We start from the raw sequence: 24,854 nt of genomic DNA, 5'->3' as shown, positions 1-24,854 counted from the left end.
AGGCGGGGGGAGTCACTATGGTGGGACAAAGCAGAGAGAAGATAGTGGGTGTCAGGAGATAAAGGCGATTCAGGTGTTGCAGCAACAAGGGGGCAGTCTAAGCAGAGTAAATTGGGCTACGAGGCTACAGAGGTGAAGATCTGCTTTGAGAGGCTGCAGGAAAGCCTACTGATGAAGGGAAGATGAGGGGGAGCGGTGATGAAGTTGTCAGGCAGAGCTGACAAGAGTAATTGTTTACCACAGCCCAATTCCTTGGAAGCAAGCGATCACGTCTAGTGCAGCAAGCTGATGTTTGCAACAGCTCGCATCCGAGTGAGGCACCCCCATAGTCAGCTACTGCACTGAACATAATGCTTTGAGAAACCGATGGGGTGAAGGTTGTTGTGAGGGAAAGATGCTTTATGTTGCGCATGACCAGCACTGCCTGCACGCTTCCTTGTGCGTATCTGTGGCACAGAATTAAGAGATGGGTCTCTCAACGCAGATCTCTTAGTGCTGCCCCCACTCAAACTCGGTAGTTTGGATTGAAGAATACTATAACTTCTGCTAACTCAAGTCAACACCTGCATTTCAGTGCAACTTGCGAATAATAGGAAAATCAGATTATCATGTCTTGTAGCCTCTACAGCCCTCTCAGACGAGATGGATGTATTTCCCCCTTGATTCCCTGATACGCACTCACCTGACTCAAACTGGATGGCTGGACATCAACGCGTCTTGGAGACAGCAAGCCAGCTACAAGACACCTGTTGTAGCTATCGTGAATGGTTTCACTTATAGAAGGACCACATTTCTTTAAAAATTTCAAGGCCTGAAACATTAATCAAAAACTACGGATTAAGACAGCAGTATTATTCAGTCACTAAGGTTCTGAATAATCGCTAAGAGAAATAAAAAAAAATGTTCACTTAAATTGTTAGAAAGCTTGCATCAGTAAGCACTACTACGTAGAGTCTTAAAGACGGCAGCCAAACTAACCGCTACGGTTTATAAAAAATATCCTGTAAAACAAAAGGTCAGCCCTTGCAATGCTTAATTAAGTATTCTCTAGCTTCTCTGTCAATACACAGACCTTTTTTTACCCTGAACACTGACACAAAATGTATTCTATATAAGCTAAAGCTAGCACACAACTTTAAATCACGCTTTGGAAGACCCTTTCTGTGCTTGTTTGTGCAGAAGTTGATTTATGTTGGAAACACTTAGCGAGCTGAAATTTAATTCAGAATTATTTGTCACAAGCTGTGCAGTGGCTTGGAAGTTTTAATTCGGCCAAGTGCGGGAGAAAAAAAAAATAATCGTTTCTTCTCAAACAGTTAAGTAATATTTCATTTTCTCCATTCTGCCCTCCTTTTTCAAGTTAATCAGGCATCAAAACCCTAACTCAAGACTATGGAGGCAGTTCCACTGATGGGTAATGCAGAAGTAACAGCTTTCCCCAACTTCCACAACAGTTTTGTTCCTGCTCCTACAGCAACGTTGTATTCCGCTCTAGACATTCAATCCCTCAGTGTGCTTCAACAGGAGACAGTGGTAGTTCTACAGTCCCAAGAGTGGACCTAAAATGTTACCATTTGCATAAAACTGGCAGGACACCATTGCAATCATGCATGTGGATGGGCAGGATGGGCATAAAATGGTCTCCGACCCTGAAAGCAGTGCAATAGAAAACATAGGAAAGGTTCATCTCTTGCCATTCTCAATAAAGATACAGTAAAAGATCACCTCCTTCTGGAAGCCGGTGCAAGTCATACGAACAACTCCGGAGCTCAGCAAGCACGTACCATCTGCAGAGACAATGAACGTTTGACAGCCTTCCATACTCTCGCACTTAGCTTATGACCACTTTACGTTTTGTAAATAGCAGTATCTGGAAAGCTGTAACTGAATACCCATTTTCTTCATCAGATCACTTCCAAACTTATTTTTTTGAAAATAATTACTGTGTGTAGCAATTTTATCTCTAGTGCTATCAAGGTGCTCTGCTCTGAGCTTCAGTTCAACGTCATTTCATTTGATGACCATCACCCCTTCACAGGCTACATTACAAAAGCACCACAACCCAAAACTCAGCAGACTGTCAGATATGTGTCACAGTGTTAAACACCTTGTTAGTACAACGTAATCAAGGGTTGGGCTTGTGGGCGTTTGGGGCTTTTTGGTTTCGGATGGGGTTTGAGTGACAAACAATGAACAGGAGAACCAATAAATGGCATTTGACCTCACTTTAAGCTTATCACTATCAAAAGCAGTGAAATACCTACCAAAATTGTAGGAGCTTGGATGAAAAAACTGCTCAGGTGGTGGACGAGAAAGAGGAACTCCCTGACTTAGACTCCGCTCGTGTACCAGAATATCCAAAATGGGGTTTGGAGAAGTCATGCTTATTACAGTATCCAGTGACCACAACGCAAAATAGGGGCAATCATGAAGGAGTTCTTCTGGCCTGAAAGCAAGCAAGTGCATAAGCTAAACACCGACTTCCAAATGATTGATTTGTAGGGATATTGAAAACAACTTAATAAAAATATACCTTAGTGAATCTGGCATTTGAGCACGATACCAGCGATTAATGTCAAATACACCCAAGTAAGCAGATGGTTTTCCCTGACCACATGTATTCACTTGCCAGCTGAAGATTGATACACTGGTGTCAGGCGATATTACTGTAAAAGACAAGACATTGTTTCTTGTTTGTAGAAAATAACGCTATAGCTGATATGTTTAAAACACCACTTCCTATTTTGGCTTAATTCTGTTATATCACTCACAAAGCACAACACTCACTGAGAACAACAAAAAAAATTTACGGAATAGCAAACATCTCTGTGACAGGTTTCAGTCATACTGCCCCTTCTTCTGGTATCACTCAGCAGGCACTACTAATTTCCAGATCGGACTCAATTACAGGTTTTAAGAATAGCTCCTTTCCAGCACATTCAGAATGAACGAACACAATTATCACACAAAATAAATACAAAAAACCCAAACCCAACAAACGGGAAATTGGAACAAAGATTTTAACATAAAACATTCACAATGTTATACTCCAGTTCTCTCAATAAGTGGAATGGTTTGTCTTCTCTGGGGAGAACGCATTCTCCAGATGTAAGCAAAGGATGTGGTATATCATTTACCCTAGTAGAGTAAGGAAGAAGGCGACAGTTTGTTTGGCAAAAGGTTTCTCTGTTCTCTGCTGAATTCATCATTACGTTTAGGGATCCTCACACACTTTACTATGTTTCATTGTGAACATCTGTGCCGCTTCCGTTTTGTAGCTGCTGCAAGTGCCTTTGAAGATACCAATTATTTTCATAATTCAGAAGACAGCTTCTTTGCTAGCCTCAACCCACATCCAACAGCAGCTCATGTGTGCCTAGAACTTAACTCAAACAGATTCTGAATGAAAGCTAATTAGAAACCATCCGAGAAATTACAGGTATTTCTCCATGCCTCATGCTTCATAAAAAGGAGACAGAAAGGGGGTTTGTTGTTCTTATTTTGGTTTGGGGTTTTTTTTTCGGGTGTGGTGGAGTGGTGGTGTGTGTTTGTTTTTAACAAGCTTTTAGGAGGCACTCTCCTCAGAAACGTGACACAAGTGGAGAAAATCCAAAGGTGTTTTTGTTCGATTTTGACACACTGTTGATAGAGGATGGCATCACAAAAGAGATGCAAGTTGCCGCTTCAGGACTAAGTCAAAGATGATAAACAGAAGTAGCCTAGAAAGATCACGCAAGTGTCTTCTTTGTAAACATCATACATCAGTAAAGGCCAGTCAGAAGAGAGGGAAGGTGAATAATGCAGTCAAAACAAAGGGCCATGGAAGTTATCACTGCAGCAGGCTCAAAAATAGGGTCAGAACATAAGTGAATTTGTAAACCCAGAGAGGGACATTTAATTACTGCAAGATAATGAAAGACTTCGTAAGAGTTTTAACTGTGTATATGGACAAGGAAAGCTATTGCTTTAAGAACTTGCAGGTGTAGGAACCTATTAGATTTAGAGAGGAAGAAATGGACAGGCAGATCACAGAATCGTAGAGTTGCTTAGGTTGGAAAAGACCTTTATGTTCATTGAGCCCAACCCTAAAGCCAACTGCCAAGTCCACCACCAAACCACGTCCCTAAGCGCCACATCTCCCTGTCTTTTAAATACCTCCAGGGATGGCGACTCAACCCCGGGCAGCCTGTTCCAATGCTTTGTAACACAGTCAGTGAAGAAATTTTTCCTAATACCCAACCTGAACCTCCCCAGGCGCAACTTGAGGCCATTTCCTGTCGTCCTATCACTTGCTACCTGGGAGAAGAGACCAACACTACACCCCGCTACAGCCTCCTTTCAGGTACTTGGGGGGAGTGGTAAGGTCTCCCCTCAGCCTCCTTTTCTCCAGGCTAAACAACCCCAGTTCCCTCAGCCACCCCCGTAAGACTTGTTCTCCAGACCCTTCACCAGCTCTGTTGCCCTTCTTTGGATGCGCTCCAGCACCTCAATGTCTTTCTTGTAGCGAGGGGCCCAAAGCCAGGCAGCTTTCCAGCCACTCTTTCCCAAGCCTGTAGTGTTGCATGGGGTTCTTGTGACCCAAGAGCAGGACCTGGCATTTAGCCTTGATGAACTTCATACAGTTGGCCTTGGCCCATTGAGCCAGCCTGTCCAGATCCCTCCACAGAGCCTCTGTAGACCCTCAAGCAGATCAACACTCCCACCCAACTTGGTGTCATCTGCAAACTTACTGAGGGTGCACTCAATCCCCTCGTCCGGATCATTGACAGAGATATTAAACAGAACTGGCCCCAATACCGAGCCCTGGGGAACACCACTTGTGACCGGCCACCAGCTGGATGCAGATGCAGACATAGGTTGGAACAGGGAAAGAAAAATTCAGGTAACACTCCTAAGCAATGGGGAGCATCATCTTACTGTTCAAAGACGACAGCTGGAGGAATAGAACGACTGACAAGCTTCATGCAGGTGACCCCACCATACATCACTATAGCATGTCAGCAAGCATAAAATACAACTTATTTTTTCCTTTAAAGAAGTCCCATATAACTTAAGCACCCATTTATTTTTTTTAAATAAGCCCAACAAGCTAGTCTGCAAAGGTATTCAAGACTCACAGACTGGGGTACAGAACAGCATTCATTGCTTAGATTCCAAAACTACTTATTTTAGAATAACCAAACAGGGACATTAGAACAAACCTGCATTAACGCTATCCTCTCCGTCGACACGTTTGGGAAGTTTTTCTACAGTCTGACAGCTAAGTAATTTAATATCGCTGGCCTGCCCGCTCAAGGGAAAGACTCCACCTGTGAGACCCAAGCTGTATCTTTCGACACAGTATTCCAGACCCTGGGGAAAAAATAAAAGGAGAGAGAAAAGGTCATTTTGAGATAAAAACATACATTATAGCTAAATGTGAAAGAATGTATATATGTATAATATAATATGCATATTGTACCGTATATTTCCCCTGAGCTTATTTCTGATGGCAAATAGAAACTACATCTGACATGCAAGAGAATGAAGCGTCAAATAGTAACGGGCTTTGCACATTTTCAGAATTTAGCATTTCCCTCGCTAAAATTTGCTCTGCAGTATGCACAGTTCATTCTACTTTATCAAGTAACTTTGGAAATAACAGACATGTGCAGAGTAGACAGGAAAATCTAAACCATCTCTTTGAAAAACTAGCGCGAAGCCTAAGCAAAGAATCCCATTTTTATTACAGAAGGAATAATCACCAAACACAGTTTATAATAAAAGATGTCCTGAACAGGTCCACCGTGCCAAAAGACCCTTTTGTCAGATAAAGTACTACAACTCCATCAACCTCTTAGAGATGAATTTTAACCGCTAGAAATTTCAACTTTTATTCATCTGTGAAGAGCCAGTCCCCCCCCAAAGTTAGGGCTGAGGGGAAGGGAAAAAAGATATCAAACAATTCCTGCCGAAGACAACTTCTGAAGCAAAACAGCGTATTTTAAATTCTCCACTGGGGCAAGCAAATCTAAGTTAAGGAACTCCACTGCGTGGAAGATGTTAAATAATGACTTTATTGACCCGTAAAATCTGAAGACAGTTTTCAAATGAGATGCACTCGTCAGACTCTGATGTGGACGTGGGGGCTGCATACTCTATCCACCTGCAAGCATCATGCAGGACAAATGTCAAGGTGCGCTCCATGACCATGGCCGGATGCACTAGATTTCAAGCTTTCTTTCAAGCTTCTGTGAACTCTCTTCAACGAACAAGGGTCAACAGTAGATTCCTCCTCCTTTCCTCCAATTTGGCCTGGCAATTGGGAACAACTCTTCAATTTTCTGCCACGGAAGACGGACAAGAAACTTGACTCAGCCAGTCACGCAGGCAGACAGTCATGTAGTACTGACCAATCTGTGGCTACAGGGAAGTATTCCGACACTCCAAGTGTCCTCTGTAGAACACAGATCCTGTACTAATGCTTCTTCTGGGTTTGTTTCCGGGGGGTGGGAGTTGTTGGGGGGTTTTTTTGGCAGGAGGTGTTAGCAAGTCTTGGTATGAAGCTACATGTGTAAGTGGCTCATCTGGAAGCTAGCTGAAGAACCTGACTTTTCCCCCCAGAGGTCCAGCTGTTTTGTTCTCTCTTCAACTACCTTGTGAGATTGGTTCCTGTTTCAACCTTGCACAACGCTCATCACAGGAACGCAGGAACAGCAGGGGAGTAAAATATCTCAAAGGCAGAGACTGGTGCCTGACACCTCTTAGAAGCCTGTGAATGTATTACTGGTTGCACTGTCTGTAGAGGGTTAAAAGTCTCACACTAGCGACACCACAGCTTTCTCAGGTCACAAACGCAAACCACATTATTTAATCACTTTGTGTGCTTTTTTTTAAAACCGGAAATTTTAGCAGACCCATTTTTCAAAGCTGCTGAAACATTTCAACCCTCTGAGGTGAAATCTGACACTCGTCACACCTTTTTCAGGAAAAGAAGATGACCAAGGCAAAGCATTGCCAAATAGTAAAAGGTCCCCCATTTTAACATTAAAGCGTTGAGACAGAACAAAGTAGCCACGCGAGGAATGGATATCGACGACTGGGTTTTCTTCCAAAGCAGCACACAGTACAAGGTCTTTGCCACTGCTAAGACTGTAGCTACAAATAACTTTTAAAAGAGGATAAAGCAAAGCAGAAGTTCAAAAGTGAAACTGGAGAACGATTAAAGCATCTTTCTCCTGTCGACCTGCCAAAGTGCTTAGAGCACTACAAGAGATGCAGCAGCATAAAACATGCCCAAGAAGACTCAGCAAAAGATTGGGGTTTCAGTCACCTCTGAATTTTGATGGTAAAAATCACCCCTGACAACTTCACTGATACTCACATAGACAAAATCACTATTTTCATCTTTTCACATACATGCACGCCTTACCTCATACATGACTTGTCCTGGGGCCAAGCGTTTTCTGTCACCAAATGCTAACTGCAACAGATGTAAACTCACGACGTCACCTTCACTGAAAAAGGTAGAAATTAGGACATTTGATTACAAAGCTGCTTTAGAGGCCTTGTTATCATTTTATTAGATCTAGACTGATGTTTTCTTGCTGAAAAGAAAAACACCACTTCCCAAACCATCAGATAACTGGTCACGTGCAAAGGAGGACATTTGGACACTAACAGCTTCAGGGGCAAATGCTAACCATACAATTTGAAAGCTTTAATATGTTGTACGGACTACAAATTGTTGCTTTAAAGTCAAACTTAAAAAGACTGCCACACTGTGAACGGCTGAGCTGATTAAATAGCTTGCTGATGCTGAAAGAGAGAGATCTTTCTCCCCTTCCCTTCCCTTCCCACCAAAGTTCCAGCCCCTCTCTTGCATACACACGCTGCACCCTTCCACATACTGATTCGGGTCATTAGCCCAGCAGGAAACCATTGACTTTGCTGCTCAACAGGGATCGGTCTCTGCCAGGTGAGCTGGCCTGGCTCACAAAGGCTCCAAAGACCGCGCAAGTTGGCACAAGGTAATCCGCAATACTGTCACCTCCCTCCTTTAGGGGCAGCCGGCTGTCATATTGGCACGTTTAGCGCTCGAGATCTGCAGCCCCAACTACTTCGAATGGTATTTTCATACCATGGTGCGAGTACCAAACAAATCGTGAAGCAGTCCTCAAGAAACAAAGGAAATCGTTTAAGAATGCAAGCACAAAGATACAGCCACTGTTGCTTTGCCTTCTTTCAGAAGGTAGGCACTAGTAGGTCCCTCTTCACATCTGTTAAATCCTGTAAAAATTGCAGTGTAAGCTTAACACCTTCCACACCTGAGAGAATCTCCTGCACGGCTACATAAACAAAACAAATATACATGTATCAACGGTATGTGAACAAAGATACAAAAAAATTTAAATGCATTCAGTGGCTTATAGTAACTTTTTATTCACCTTTCTTGTGTAGACTGAACAGCCCACAAGTAGCAACAATTGCGAGGATCATTCTCAGGCTCCTGAAAAGTAACAGCATAGACAGGAATCCTTCCTCCTTCAAGCTGAGAGTGGTGCCTACGTGGTTGGGAAAAAAAAAAAAAAAAGAAAGACAGAAAAAATGAAAAAAAAAAAAGGAAAAGGGGAAAAGAGAGAAAAATAAAAACCTGTGAGCCTACGATGAGCCCTAACTGTTTGTAGAAGGGTAGAAGCATCTTCTGAGAAAAAAGCTTATCCTTCCGTGCTTATCCCCAAAGTACAGAAGGTCACACTTCCATCTCAGACAAGTGAGTCAGGGAAGCGACTACTTTTTATGCAGCAGTCAAGAGCTGAGGAAATTACTGTCCATCAAATGCAATAACCTGGGTTTATATCCTCCTCTGCCTAGGGAGGAAGAACATAAACGATTACTTCAGCTGCCAGGCAAAAGATTGTTCCTCCTGTTCCAGCCGACTTCAATATTGAACTTAAAATGCAGCCTATCTTCTGAACAAATTTAAGACAGGGCCAAACACAAGTACTTTCTCATTTCTTTACTCGGATGCTACGTAAAGCATTTTTCCTCCAGACTTCTGAACCTTACGTGTACCTTCACAATCTATTCTTGCCACCCAGTTAGTCCTCCACTGTCTATTTATGCATCCAACAGTTTCTGGTGAGTCACTGCAGGTTTGCTTAAGCCAATCCCTATCTGAATTTGGTCACATATTTCACGTGTGATTGCCCTTTGGCAGATATAAAATCGTCTCTTAATTTTTCTATTGCTTATAGATTTACATGCCCCTTATCCTCATCTCCAAGTATTCCAAGCAAATTTTCATTCACACGCAACGTTGCCTTGGAATGGGTCAGTCCCCTATTTTGGACAAGGCTGACATGTAGGAAAGAATATCTTTTCAGGCACAGATCAGCTATTGATTTTTCGTGTCTCACTAGTTTCATCCTGGACGCTTTAAAGAATATTATCCCCAAACCCACATTATTAACATACGTAAGCTTCTCAATGTATGCCCTAATTGCAGTAGCTGGTTCTGAAAAATCATTCCTAAAATCTGGTTCATCAAAACACATACGTTTCCTGGCTTCACTGAACACTACTGATCGGACAAAGCGTCTTAGAAAAATGAGCTCCATCGCATCCTAAACTGCTTGACGTAACCCCAAGAAGCATGCTTTCCACAATCCCTCGAGCCACAGGCACAAGAAGGAAAACAATCCTAGTCCACTGGGGAGAAGGCGGTCCACTTAATCCATGTATGACTTTTAATAGTTATTTCAGAAGAGGATTTCTAAACATCCCAAGATTATACCCAAAATTTCACTCCCTAAAATGTTCTCTTTCATGAACATGCTTCCGTAAGCAAACAATTGAGACCCCTGCACCTCCGGGCATGGCCAGCTGTAAAGGCCTACTTACTCCCTCTTCAAAGTTTTCATATTCCACAGTGACAGGCAGCCATCTGAAAAACCCACAACAAGCTGATTGCTTCTGCTTATGTAGTACAGGGTTGATATTGCTGTTCCTGAAGGATTTTGTAGTTGAAAGCAGAGATGTCTCCCTTCTCTGGTCACAGCTTCTCTTCTTTGTGGAACTTCAGCAGGAATTCTAGTGACAACTTCTAGACCTACACACACAAAACCACGCCATGAGTTAATGTGTCAGGCCATTTAGGCTGCATGTTGAACACTGACGTGACAACACGTCTCATCCAATTCTACCGTCCGGGGCAAAATACCCATTTATGCAACGCTTTCTTTTGTATGTTTCCAAAGAACAGAAGAACTCTCTGATCGGACAGGTATTCTCACTCGTATTTTAAAACCAGGTAAAAGCGTAACCTTCGTAGACAAATTCTTCCTGGGCTCTATAAATCACACGTTTGGGCCTCACGATGAAGCTGTCTGAAGCGACACCAACTCCTGAAGCCACTCTTGTAATAGCCAAAACAGCGTATGCAACCCAAATATGCAAATTAGAGATTTCAGTCATCCAAATGCACGATTTTTGACAAGTCGGATTCATTTTAACAAGCAAGCCTAAAATTTGCCCCAAGTCAACTCACAGAAGCAGAAGAACATTCCCAAGAAATAGGGCGCCTCTGACACAACTTCCTCTCAGGCAGCTGCACTGACTCACGTGGTAAAATTCCTACACCTCACTGGCAAGCATCATAGTGACGTACGGATCTTGGTGGCAGGGGGGCATTTATAACATTAGAAGGAGTATTAAGCCACTCCCATTTTTAATCAGGTCGGGACTATACCAAGGCAAACCGCCATCTGTAACCAGCAGTCAGAAATGCCTGCACACTAGTGTCTTCCAAGTGGGATGCATGTTGTTTATACACAAGTTTTCCTACTCTCAAATTCAAGTTTAAAAACTGCAGGCTTACCCGATGCTTGTATTTCATTCTGACTGCAAGAGAAATCATCCAAACAAAGGTCCACCAGAAGTAGATGACCAACATCTGTAGCCACTGCTGCCACTCCAAAGAGCCATCGCAGACTCTGATGTAGGTGCCGAGTGCTCACGCTGGGTCCTCCGTGATTAGTTATGGGTTCTATAGCAGTTACCTACAGGAAAACTGCAAGCTAGCATTTAAGCTGTTTGACAAGCTGAACAGAAATCATTCAAAAGTGAAGCCGGAATTAGCACATCAGAAACAAGAAAGTAAATGCAGAGGACCATAAGACTTAAAAGCAAAGCATTGTTTCCAGTTATATCAAGAAAAAACCAATATAGTCAATCTTGATGTTCTATTAACTTGCACTGATTCTTGTTTACATTAAGATAATGAGACTAGGGGACATTACATCATTGGACTTCCTGGGTTACAGAAGACAGAAAAAAATGAGTAACATTCCACCAGCCTCTCCCATCTACACAAACACAATATTCAATAAGCAGCGATTCAAGGACTGCAGGTTGAAAGTCAATCGTTCAACAATCCGTCAGGTAACTCCCTAACGGCTCTTCTTTCCTATCCTAAGTCAACATAAAAATCTGTTCTGCTCTAAAGCCACCCGCTTGCTAGTCTGAGATTCAGGGGAATGTGTCTAAGTCATTTACAGCACAACTATGGAAGTTTCAGATATTTTAAAGACAGTATTTCTAACATACATAGAAATCAAGCATTTCGGAAATGTATGTTACAGACACTGGGAACAGCGGGGGTTTTTTTCCTTTTTCACTCTGGCCAATAAAAGATAGTTCTCAATGCCTTTTTGTGGCAGTGGAGAATTAGGTAACTATGTGCTCTACCATAAACCCAGAAAACTTGTTTTACAATCAGTAAGCTCAAAAGATAACGGTACCGTTAAGCCCAAGAGTTTGCACCAAGGCTCTCTTGACTGGATACTCTGAAGTGACAGTCTGCACTAATGCAAGATAGAAAAAATACCGCCTACAAAGAGACGCTCCAAAGCTTCTCCTGAAACAGGATTACGCAGCACCTGACAACGCAAAAGCTTCGTTCCTCCGATTAAAGTGTACGTACCCTTCCTGGGAGAACAACTGCTTTAACCACTCTCGATATTCCGAGGTCGTACAGACAGAGAACACTTCCCTCTGCTTCTTCCAACCCAACCAGCAGTCCCGTTCTCTTCTGCCAGGAAAAATCCTTTACCACACGAATGGTGGGAGGCTGTTTCTTTACTCCACGGAAACGGTAAGCAGAGCGCCGCTCTCCCGTCACAGAGCTCACTACCTCCAGTTGAGGACCACACGCCAGCCATGCCAAGCCATTTCTCCCTGTAAGAGAAAAGAAAGCTGACTAAAGCAAATTTCCAATACAAGACTGAAAACAACTGGAAAATCACAGCCACTGCCCCTTTCCTTCACTAAAAGTACCCAAAAGGGAAGACCGACTTCCCTAGTTGTGGTCAATTATTCAAAATCACCCATGGAGATCCTCCAGCACTACCTCTTAATATTAACAACCTTATTATTTTGCATTTCTACTTGTCATTCCCGCACTGAAGGATTTGGACTGCTTGGGATGAAGATGACAACATATTGATCTAGAGACTTCATCCCATATTCGGCTTGTTTTGGCTAGAAATCGTCTAAATACATACGGGAATACGAGTCTTAAAGCACACTTCAAAGATAACAAATCTAAACCAATTCATTTCTAGTTTATTAATTTTACTTGACACACGCCTACTTGGGGCAGGGATTTGGACGGCAGCAAGAAATTATCGTCAAATGGGCACTGCATGAGTACATCTGATCTTTTACACGGGCTGACGACAGAAAGAATTTAACACATTTTGTTTCACTGAACAAACTCGGAGGAAGTATTAACTCAATTACTGCACTTTCAGTCAGGTAGATGGATTCCACCTGGTCTAACAGAGCCTAGACAACCAGGTAGGCACCCAGCTAGCTCTACTTGCGGATCACCTAGAAAGTCAACTACCTAATCTGCTTAGCCACTTTCAGCAGCTCTCCCTGGGTACTCATCTGCACCCTGTTAAATACGTTGGAAATATGGCTGCAGCGCTTAACAGTGTTATCCTCTTCCTTTGCTGTTTGTATTCAGACTAGGAAAAGAAAAAGCGGGGGGGGGGGGGGCGGCGGGAGGGGGGTGCCTCTGTAACGTTGTAGAAGAACTAGTTCCGCATGTGGTGTTATGATGGTCATAGAGCTTGAGCTGGTACAAATAAATAGGGCCCAAAACAACACTATCACTTTTTTGAAAACTGCCTTTTATTTAATTAACAATTGAGTGACCACAACATTGAGGAAGGCCCGCTGACTCAGCATGCTTAACTAAATTATTTTAATAGCACAAGACTGGTGAAGGTTGCTGTAATTTCAAAGTTTAACTATACTAGTTTTAAGGTTTTAATATTAGCATTTTTAATAGTTAAAACTTCCTTCCTGTTCTCTCGAAACCTGATGCATCTTAACAACAGCACCAGCCTGACACAGTCGATACTGTGACCCTGTGCTTCAGGTAACCTCCAGGCAATAAGAACTTCAGACCGAGACCAAATTTAAAGGAGAACGCTCACCTCCAGAAAACTTCCCGCTCAGCACAGAACCTAGGGGTTTCTCATCTTCCCCAAGTGCCTCAGTAGTCACCTCTGGAAACTGCAGCAGACTGCTCGTTACCTGAGCTGATAGGTCTCGCATTCTTCACTGTAAATAAAGAAAAAAATGCAAAAACAGACTCATGTCAGCCATAACTGAGATTTGCTTTTTGAGATTGACAGAAGTTTCATCAGTATGCCGCAAGTAATCTCCTAGACAGCTCCTGTAGCTCTTTTCCTTCAAAAAATGGCACTCGGGACAGTTTTTGATCTCACAGCAGAGCAAAAGGAGAATCCTTTTACTTTTCTAATGCCTATGAGATCACCAACAAAAAGCGACACAGGGGTATTGATAAGGTCAATAACAGGAAAAAAAAACAATACACCGAGTTCAAGTCTACTCAGATATGCGAGTCTGTAGTAAGATGCAATCCGAGAAAAAGCATATTTCAATTAGCGCTGCAGTAAGAGGTGTGAGGTTCCATTAGTCCTTGCTCTTGATTTTGTACCTCATTATTTATTGCCAATTGTCTTCTAGTAGATTTCAGGCATCGTTTGTGTCTTGTTCACTTCTTGTGTGTTTATTTTGAACTCTAAGGAATACTAAGTTCTTAACTACCTTCACTCTCAAACTCTTCCAGAAAATGTACCGTTGATGTTTCCGCATGACAAGCGATACAGACTTTCATAGCTCATCAGTTGGAAAGTAGTTTTCCATACACTTATCACCTGAACATAACACAGCACCTTAAAACACGGATTCTTTTCTACACTTAAATCCCCATATTCCTTATTCCAGTCCTTTCCTTCCTATTGCCAGTCCTTATCACATCTCTGCACTATTGTACAAAAACTTTGAGGCCTTTCAGTTTCCACACCTCTATCGGTGCTCCACAGACAGTTCACGTTTCACTATGTCAAGATAGATTTTTTTGGGGGATGGGGGACGGGGGACGGGGACTTAAAAGCTCAGGTGACTTACAAGATTGAATAGGAGGCTAAATAAGAGATATTCCACACACGTGGAAATACAAACTACTTCAGCTCACTACGTTTTGCAAGTTCTATGGGTTATTGAAAAAGCCTCCGGAAGACAAGACAGGTTCAAGCATCTCTTCAAATAGCACTGCTTTCTCCATGGAGTCTCAGAAGGAAGATATTCTACGTAGCTCGCTATTCCTGGGCGTTACACATGCTGACCAACTCGGGCATCAAACAGAACCCTTACCCTATGCCACAAACCAGTACAGCCAGCCACTTCAATGGGCACACAAAGCCCATTGCATTAACTGTAGCACACATGTTCTCCCGCAAGCAAAGTTTTATGGTTGCTTCTTCCAGCGTGCACTAATAACCTATTTTCCTTACGGCACAGGAGGTTACAGCTAGTTCTGAAGACCAGACTCTGGGAGCAACACAAAGTTATTAAAGGGAAACGCTTATAAATAATACCATTTACACAGATTGTACTTCTGTGGAGAAAGGTTATGCTCTAAAGCCTGGGCATTGGAATCTACTATATTTCAGGTCACAAGCACTCTACCTGAGAACATGTTCCAGTATCTTCTGCCAGCATGAAAACAACGAGCGCGTGAAACACAGGCAGTGTAAGCCAGGGTCCCGCACTAAGCGCAAGTCAACCTTCGGAAAAAAAGGTTGCCGATGGCAAAGCCAGTATTGCAGGACGCTGCTGCAGCCGGCCAGCCTGACCGCCCTGCCAGCATTCACAACTAGCACAGGTCAAGTTCCAAGTGGGACAACTCATTTGCAGTAGTTTTCTCGCGTTTGCTTTTTGGTACTTGTCATCCTTTCACAGGGACAGCGGGATGAACTTTTGCACTGCATCCAGGGGCTCCAGAGAGTAAAAAGCCCCACAGTTTGACCAGCCTTCCGGCTCAGTTTAATTGTCATGATTTAATCCATATGTTTTATGAGTAACCCATAATACCAAATACAAATACAGATCTATTGGGTTGGTGAATAGCATCTCTCAAAGGCCTTCAACGTCCAGCTGTTTTGACAGGTGCCTTCAGCAATACCGTGATGCTGAATAAGAAAGGAGGAATGACCAGAGAAGATTATCACGGGAAGAAATTTCAGAAGAGGAAGAACAAGAGTCACCCTGCGTCACCCTGCCTTTGCCACTGCCTACCTGGACAGGCCAAGAGCACAGAACTTGGCGTGGCCAAATTGCACATCAAATTTTAAGATACTCTACTGGGGAGAGTTGAGCGTAAAAACAAACCACTCGCCACCCCAAACTCCCCACCAAATCAGAAAGAATTCTTCTCTGGTGGAAAGCTCACACCTTGACACAGTGTACTCCTGCCTACAGTACACAACAAATGTGCTTATCAGGCCCATACCACCGCTAAGAACCATCAAGTACGTAACACTCCCACGCCCGGACCATTCATGGAACTTTAAATTTAATTCCGCTGCAGTTATTAACTGCATAGAAAAGCACGTGAAAACGCTAGACCATCAGGCATGCCCAGGTTTCCGCCAGTACGCCAATGGCCGTTTGAAACATTTTGTTCCTAGACATCTGGCTTGGTAATATGGAACTAGGAAAATAAACTCCACAATAAAGCCTGAACTGTATATACAGTGACCTGGCTATCAGGACGTTTTACTTGCATCATTCTGCTAAGTTGAACCAAGGATTACTGGCAAATCCACACAGTGGGAAAATAGTTAGATAGAACTAGGTTAAAGGCGTGAAGCCTCTCCTTTAAGAGCGATATCCAACACTAACTGCGTTTCTGCTCTCTTTGAAAACAACAACTACAGTCACATTCCTCCTTCTGTCTGGTAGAAAACAGATCAGTGTAAAATGCCACAGGCCTACTCCATGTTCAGGAGGAAGCCAGAATCCAACCTCCCCGCTGTATGCTACACCAAAGTGGTCTGTGCACAAGTTGCCAAAATTACCGTTCTTCTTCACCCTTGCTACTTATGACCTCTAAACACCATGAACTGTTTCCAAAGAAAGGAACATGCCACAAGTCATAGACTGATGACAGATTTCTGGATTAAAAAACCCCAGGGGGAAAAAAAAAAAAAAAAAAAGAGAAATTACATGTTCGAGTGGAATCACATACAGCCAAGTCAGAGTTCTGCGATGTCAGTTCTGACTGACGGTAGTCCAGGAAAATCAAAGGCCAACAATGTTACAGGCTTACTGAAGAAAAAGCTAAAAATACGCTCAGTCGCAGCTGAAGATACGGTTTCACAAAACACGTTGCCTTCACTGCCGCAGGAAGAGAGGCCTTGCTGCCACCTCCCATCTCTCCATCTGCTCCTTTGTTCTACTGCTGTATTCCTGCGGCTTACCTTGCACTGACTTGAGCACTTTTTAGAGCACTTTACGAGCCAGGTTAACTGCCTAAGCAGATGGGAAACGAACCCAGAAAAGTAGATAGTTTTCCACCAGCTTAGAGAGTTAAACTGGCTGGCAGAGAGAACTGGCAAGCATGAAAGTTGGCACAAGGAAGGAGGCAGGACAGTGCGTTGGGAAGAAGGAGAGGGAATTCGTCCGTCTCCATTTTGTGGCAGTAAGCCGTTACGCTAGCTCATACACGTGTGAAACTACACACGCAGTTTGCAAGGAGAGCTGCAGAACCCTTTCCTTTTAGAAAGGACACCACCCGAGACACAGTCAGTCAACTTTTAACTCCCTCGTGCGCGTAGAGACTCACTGTCTCACTGAGAAAGGCTGCAGCTGACAGGCATCATTCTTTCATTCAGCCAGATGTGGAAGCTAAAGCGATTTCAGGGAAGTGCTACCTGGTGATCAGAGAACGGACAACAGCGTGCGACACGATTCAGGTCACATTTTCCAAGGAAACAGGACACAGAGTGGGAAGAAGCCAAAGAAGAAGAAATGGAAGAAAAACTAAGTCCTTTTGAGAAAACCAGCATCCACTTTGTTGAATAACAGCTAAAGATGACAATGACAGAATTTTTTGAATTATTATTAACGACTGGTTCAATGACATTTTCCCCAGAAAAGCAGGAGGCAGCTCACAAGCGCTGGAGGAGCAGTGGATGGAAAAGACACTTTCTGCACCTTAGTAGTCGGGTTCAGTGAATTTGCGCTTTGCCATATTTTACTCCAGCCGAAAGAGGATTTAGTGAGTGAGTTAGCAGGTGACTTTGTGAGTACCACCGGGTCATTTCTTTCCCACTTAGGCAGAAACACCCCCCCCGCCCCGATGCTTTAGGCAACCACCCTACATTTCATCCAAAGCCTAAGTTCTAGTCTAAAAAGCCACTAGCATAACAGAGACGGTCTGTATCGGAACTCCACAGCCAGGCTTATTTCACTCAAGCGCAGCCTACAGATTCTCTTGCAGAGTTTGTGCGGATGCTCCACAAGCCCAAACCTACAGCAGAAGGCAAGGAGAAGGAAGAATTTCAGCTCTCTAGCCCAACAACCCCCAACAGCTAAGACCATAGATTTGACTTCCCTTCAAAGGAAAACACAAACAAAACCAACACAGCTCAGAATTTGACACTGGAGCCAGTTTACCCAGCCACCTCCTATGGTTATTCTCTAACACGACCATACTTTCATTCAAGAGTCGCAGCCCCTGTCTAACGTGGCTAAGCGAGCAAAAGTTCCTAAAGTCCCTTCTGAACTTACGCTCTTTTTACATTGCTTGGCGTACCTGGACAGACAGACATAGGTGCTAAGTGTCTCAGCACAGAACACACGCGCAGCCTTCCTAAGAGAGGGAGACAGCAGCTGACATTTCCAGCATACCACACCGGTGTGCCATCGCCCCGGTGCCTGCCCCTCCCAGCACAAATTCTAGAATCACAGAATCACAAGGAAGAGAACTTCCAGAAGTTCTCTTCTGGAAGCAGGCGGCCTTCCAGAATCACTGGAGGTCATCTGGTCCAAGCCCCTGCTCAAGCAGGCTCACCTAGAGCAGCCTGCCCAGCACCACGTCCAGACGGCTTCTGAGTATCCAGCTCTGAAACGTACTTGGACAAACAGCAACCTGACAAGCTGAACCGCAAAAACATTGGCAACACGTGCAACAGGCCCAGGCTTTTGGTGACTCTCTCCTACCAATTTAAGTATTCTCTCCACCACACAGGTGAAAAAATACCACACCAGCAAAGGCTTGTCACCATTACTTCTCTAAAACTGTATCCAACAGCTTGCTGGGGAGAAGACTCAAAACTAATAGAAGCCCGATTAAGTTCATTTCACCGTCTTAAAAAAGCACACCCCGGGCAAATCAATGCAGGAAAACGAGCCGATGCAGTAAGTGGATGAGGAGCTGTCCTCAGCAGAACAGGGTCCTGTCCTGTGTGCCCAAACACCTGTGACAGCTGCCAGCCAAGACTGATGCCATCATCCAGACCGATGGGCCTAAGGCGGCACTTGAACTACCACGTTTAGCCGTACACCCTACACGGGGTTCAGCATTCCCGACAGAATTCAGCCCCTGAATGTCCCCTAGTTTTACCAAACACCATCAGCAAGCAATTACTAGAGCTGAAAGACTGACTCCACGCTTCCTTCTATTGGCAGAAGCTCCAGACCTCGAGTCAGGAAGAAATCAAGCACTTTTGTTTAAGTCAGCAACTTTGCTGCGTGATGCAGGCTTCATGCAAAAATCAAGAGACCCCCACAAAACGCGCGGGATTCCTGTAAAGCTCTGCTCTCCCCATTAAACCCAGCCCTCTTCCCGCAATCGATCGCCGCTCTATGCAGAGAGCCGATTTCCCAGCTCCTCTGTTTGGCAGTTACCCATGTTGAAGCAATAAAATGGTTCGTGAGAAGCAGCTGGGAGGGGAGCAGCGTATGGCCTTTCAGTGAAGGTGTGCCTTGAACGACTTATTCATCAAGTCACCATCAGGCCCCTTCTTTCCCAGAGCAGCCCGTCATGCACTCCTTGGCTCTCACGCACCGCCACAGCCTCCTACTGAAATGCTTCTGGCTGGCTAAATAAGTCATGTGAACATTGGTTGCTTTCAGAAACATGCCCAAAACTAAAAGGGGGGGGAGGGGGTGTTGGGTTTTGGGGGTTTGTTTGGGGGGGGTTTGGTTTGTTTTTTGGGTTTTTTTCAGAAAGTGCAAAGAACACATCTGCCCCAAGTTCTAGGGTGTTCATCTCATGACTGGTTTTAAAGGGAAAACCTCTGGTTCTCCCTGTCAAGGACTTTGAAGTGACCCAAGCCTGAGCTGCTTTGACACGGCTCGGTACATTCACTGGCACCTTTTATTTCAGTCATGATTTCTCACAACTACAAAATGAAACCAAGAAACCGTAAGGTACTTAGAAGTAGACAGAATATGCTGTTATCTGAGCTCATGAGAGATTTGCTATTATGTTGTGGACCCGTAACCCAGGGCTACGTTATTGCCAGTTTACCCAGGCTGAAAAGCCCCTGGAGGGTCTCATCGGGGCACTGTTGGCACAGAAGTGTGTGAGCAACGAGTCTTAAAGATGACAAGAAGGGGAAAACATCAGAAGCAGAAGAGCAGAGGTTAAGGTATCTGGCCGCGATGCCCATTACTGGGAAACTCGCCTGAGCCACTGCAGTGTGCTGGTGCTCCCACTCCTTCTGGGCTTCCTCCAGCCAGGACTCCCACGTCGCCTGCGTGCTCCAGATCTGCCACTTGTTCTCAGCCAGCAAAAACCACACCTCTTGTGAACAGCAAGACAGCTTTAACCAGGGTACCTACGTGTAAAATATCAAGCCCCGTGAGAGACGAGGACCAGCAGCGAGGAAGCCATGCAGTGGGAGGCGGTCTGGCCTCTTGCAGAGCAAGCCCTTCCAACCCAAACCTCCTGGGGACCGTACGGCACGTGGGGACACAAACCCACCTCGCTGCGGAACAGCCGAGATGTTTGTTGCTGCTGTCAGCATCCTGAACTGGAAATGAAAGCTGCCATCTTCCTTGTCCTCGTCTAACCAGAAGGTGATCAACAAAACACGGTGCCCAGAGCGTGCACAGGAGCCAACCCCCGCGAATCCTCCTCAGCTCCATTCCCACCGTACTTCTTCGGTGTTACAGATTACCAAAAATGCCTCCTGAGAATGTTCTGGGAAGTCAAAATCTGCTTGCTATTCATAGCTGTATTTATGCTGAAATACGTACGTGTTCCATCGGCTATTGGTCGCCCTGTGCTCCCGAGCCCAGCCAGTCTGCACAACAGTTTGTTATTTGCAGCCTGCGGTTGGTTCTCTTAGAAGCTTCCCACTGGGACTGGCATTTACCACTGCTTTGTTCCTGACCCGTTTTGTCCTTTTAAATATGAAAATACATAAAAGACAAAAAAGAAGCTGTTACCCAGACAATCCCAGCAAACGACAACGTTTCCAATCAAACGTGACTTTTGGTTTGGTTTTGTTTTGTTCTTTTCCCTGTTCGGAAATATCCCATGTAGCTCTGGAACTTCACAAGCGAAAAAGTCTCACAGCCACTTTGCTCCTTGGGTGGAAACATCTGATGCCCTCTCCTGTACCGCTACCAGCAATCACAGCCCGGTTTGGTTTTGCCCCTGCCAGCCCACGAAAACCCTTCTCTTCTCCAGCTAACCCTAACTTGCAGCAATGGAGCCATAGCCGCTCTGCCTCTAGTATGCAGGGCAATATGGGATGGGGTACTTCAAAACCACACCTCACCCACTGTAAGTGTGGGTACGGCAGGTAGGCAGGCAAAGGACAACTCCAGCTGCCCCTGCACGGAGCTGGCTCAGGCGTGGGGAGTTTGTTGGTCTGCGTTCATATCGGCACATGAAAGCAGTTCAGCTCTCTGCAGGACTGAACTGCTGCTGGAGACATTAAATCTTCTGCTCCTGACACCTGCGAACAGCCAGGCTGCTGCGGCTACAAGGTCACCGAGCCATCACCCGCTTTGGGATAACGGACTGGGGTGTAAGTGCCTGACCTCTTTTTATGGGAGAGGGAATAAGAAGGCATTAGTGCTGGAGTCCAGCAAAAGCCTGCCTGAAAGGACTGCAAAGAGAGCGGTTTTCAGTCCTGAGGCCCAGGAAGCGCAGGAGGAGAGCAAAGGGGAGCAGAGAGGGAACCTTCTCCTCCAGAAGGAGCTGACGGACTGGGAAAGTGGCCGGGAAAGCAAGCTGCTCCTGGGCAGGAAGGAATAGCTCTGTGTGGCACTATCGCTGGGATCTGGGATTGGGAAGCAGAGACGACAAATGCCTGGCAGCAGGCATCACTTCTATGTTCTACGTTTCAACCACGGTTGGGCTGTGGGACCCCAAACTACAGCTTAGTTTTAGAGGTGCTGTGTTACTGGGAAAGAAAGGGCAGGAAAGAAGCTCAATTAAGTCACACATATGAGGGAGACCTGGAATCCTCAGGAAATACAGTTACCTCTGTCGTACAACTTACCTGTAAAAACACATGCCGTTCGTTAATAAGGGTAAAGAATAAGCTCTTCATGTGCCGCCCCTGCCTATGGACAGATTCACCCTTTCTTCCTTCTGAGCTGTCAGTCCCGTTGAACTGGTATCTTCTGTCATTTTGCCCAGCACCTGACCGCAATGTGCACCAAGACCAGAAAGGGAAAACTTATGAAAGCGTACCTGTCAGCATATCGTAAGGTTGACAAAGTTTCTTCGTAACAGATGTCTGCTGGACTCAACGGCCGCAATCTCTAAGCATATGAAAAGTATTAACTGACATTAGATTTTGAAGGAGGGTTTTTAAAATAGTTTTAAACGCTACCAAAAACCAGACAGGGATTAACGTGGAAAGATAGACCATTAAGTCCCCAAATATAAAAGGAGAACCCAGGTGTCTTAGCAATCTGGCCATAAATTAACTCTTTCTAACACTTGTGCCAGAAGAGAAATGAGACAGAAAGAAAGATGAGAAGATAGAGGTGGGTTTTGCAAAAATTAATACTGAAGGCGCTCGAATCCTGCTAACTCTGCCTTAATGCTAGCACCAACGCAAAAAAAAAAAAAAAAAAAAAAAAGGCGCAAAACCACTTTGATGGTCTTTGTACAAGTAGCAATTGAAGAATCTGTCCTTCAATTTGTTCAAAACATCTTTGATGAATTATGCAAGCTAGCATTTGAAGAAACCCAGGTAAGCTGTTTTGAGAGTATCAGCATTTACAGTCAACCTTTTCACATGTGCACATTTTCTGTTCGTATTCTTCCACCTTTCATTTAATTGCACTTCCTTTAAAAAAAATACCTCTTCCAAGATGCTGGAGCATACAGTTAATTCACCTGAGACAAGGAAGAACCTAGGGGAGTTTCATCTCATTTAGGAATGCAACCTCTGGTGCACGGCACAAACGATAATCTCAGAAGTTAGGGCAAAAAGGACTTGTTTCATAATGCAGCCTAGTTTTAGGTAGGTAAAGAACACGGGTTTTATATAAAACAGGTGCCTCTGAGTTTTATAGCTACATTTACCTATATGTCAATAAATTTTTACAGATATGCAGAAAACTCTTTCAGAAGAAACGGAGGTTGTATCTCTAACGTAGACAGAGATATCTATTTTGCGCCAGCCACATTTCTGTTCCGAAAACAGAAGTGCTCTCCATTTGAGTAACACGTTTAGTAGTGGCTAGAAGCTTTTGACCAGCAGAAGGGTTCTCCCCTTTGTGTTGCACAGGAAGCAAGCTTAACTTTTAAATTACACTCACTTTCACCAATGTCAGAGCCGCACAATTCTATTTCAATGGGCAAAGCGGGTTATAAATTCAAGAATCAACTTACCATGATGGTCCTGCTTCTTCCCCCCTGAGCAGACTGCAGGAGTCTCGTCAGGACCAAGTCCCTGTATGGGATGTGCACCACTCTCTTTCCTGTAGCAACCTCAGCCAGAGCACTAAGGGAAAATAAAGTGAAAAGTAGAAGCATGACTATGAAAAGCAAATCTGGGGGGCCGGCGGCAGGGAAGAGGCTACCAGATTAGAACCTTCCGTATATTCATGCTTAGGCACAGGCTTCAGTATGTTTGTGCTTGTGGACATCTCAGGCTTTATTCATTTAAGTAACTTCTTTAGCCAGACGGCAAGGAATCCTGAATGGAGGGAAAACTATTTTTCACCTGCAGAAATTTAATTTTTACTTCACAGGGAAGGATTTTTTTAAAAAAAAAGAAAAAGAAAACCAGCTGGTGACATTTCCTAATGTGGTTAGACTTAGATTTACCCACCTGCCTTCCTTCAACCTGTCTCCTTCAGATCCTTCAGAGGAGGATTTTTGCCTTTCGCTTCCTGCCAAGTCCGCCAGATTTATAACTGGCTGTTTGGCGATGGCTTCGTCGAGAAAAATCTGTTAAAATACGGTATCAACAGCAGGAAAAATTACCAGATCCGTCCCTCAGACATTATGAAGTAAGATACAGAAAACGATACTCTGCAGAAACGCAGAGGAAATAAATAGGTTGCGACAGTTACCGCTCTTGGAACATCTGACCTAGGAAGAATTGCTGTAAAGACGAGAACCACAAAGGTGTGCCTCAAAGCAAACGACCTACCGCCTCTCAGGATGAAGCAGCAGACAAAGCCGCTCATCCCCTGCACCCGCAGAAAGGGGGTACGGAAGCACCGCTGGCTCCCAACCTCCCCCGGCTGCAAAGACGACGTCTCCCTCCCATCCCCGTCCCAGATGAGCCCGGGACTGGCCCTGCCTGCCAGGGCTGAGCAGCTTTCGGAGCTGCCTGCGCGAGCAGCCGTGGGGAGCTGAGCTCGCTTGTGCTCCAGAGACGGGTCACGCACGTCCGGGCCAGCCGGAGCCCCCTCCTCCTCAACCAGCCCCAGCCCGGGCTCGTCCTGCGTAAGCGGCTCTGCAGACCCCTCTCCAGCTCTGTCGACAGGGGACTTCAGCAAAAACGGTAGTTCTGGTGTCCGTCTCCCGAGGGGAAACGTTGGGGGAGCGAGCGATGATAGGAGCAAGGCCCGTTGTCCGGAGCAGAGCCGCGAGCAGTCGCCTCCCCCGGCCCGGCTGCTCTGAGGTGGTTCAGCCGCCCGTCAGCAGCAGCACCACGGTCACCCAGCACCCCTCCGCCTGGCCAGGGGCACACACAGCGAGGACAGCAGGATTCGGGCCACGGTGACCCTCTGGGGTCACGTCTCTGCCACCGCCGCGCTGCGGCCTTCCCTCACGCGGGGTCGGGGAGGTGCCGCAGACTGCCCCGCGCTTGTGCCGCGCCCTGTGAGCTTGCTTGCTGCAGGGCTGCTTGTTAGCGCGAGCCCAGGAGTTCTGCAGAGCTTTTCTCTCAACAGGCCAGATCCCCACCAGAAATCAACACCTAGGCTATTTCGGATTAGTTACATGGGAACCGATGAAACTCCAGCAAATAAATGGATTGCACTGACAACCCTGAGAGTTATCTGCG

The 24,854-nt window shown here is 45.0% G+C and overlaps 2 long non-coding RNA genes across 2 annotated transcripts; both read right to left on the bottom strand.

Annotated features, from left to right (window-relative positions):
- Window positions 1-1,721: 1,721 nt before the first annotated feature.
- Window positions 1,722-3,506, bottom strand: LOC142038105 (uncharacterized). The gene is made up of 3 exons (XR_012652517.1): window positions 2,534-3,506; window positions 2,265-2,446; window positions 1,722-1,787 (listed from the first exon to the last, which is right to left on the bottom strand). It is a non-coding gene; the product is annotated as an uncharacterized LOC142038105 (long non-coding RNA).
- A 9,709-nt stretch (window positions 3,507-13,215) lies between these two features.
- On the bottom strand, window positions 13,216-20,767 carry LOC142038104 (uncharacterized). The gene is made up of 3 exons (XR_012652516.1): window positions 20,351-20,767; window positions 20,052-20,204; window positions 13,216-13,611 (listed from the first exon to the last, which is right to left on the bottom strand). It is a non-coding gene; the product is annotated as an uncharacterized LOC142038104 (long non-coding RNA).
- Window positions 20,768-24,854: the final 4,087 nt, after the last annotated feature.

The sequence above is a fragment of the Buteo buteo genome, chromosome 12 (genome assembly GCF_964188355.1).
Source record: "Buteo buteo chromosome 12, bButBut1.hap1.1, whole genome shotgun sequence".
Lineage (NCBI taxonomy): Eukaryota > Metazoa > Chordata > Aves > Accipitriformes > Accipitridae > Buteo > Buteo buteo.
This window is presented reverse-complemented; position numbering and strand designations above follow the sequence as displayed.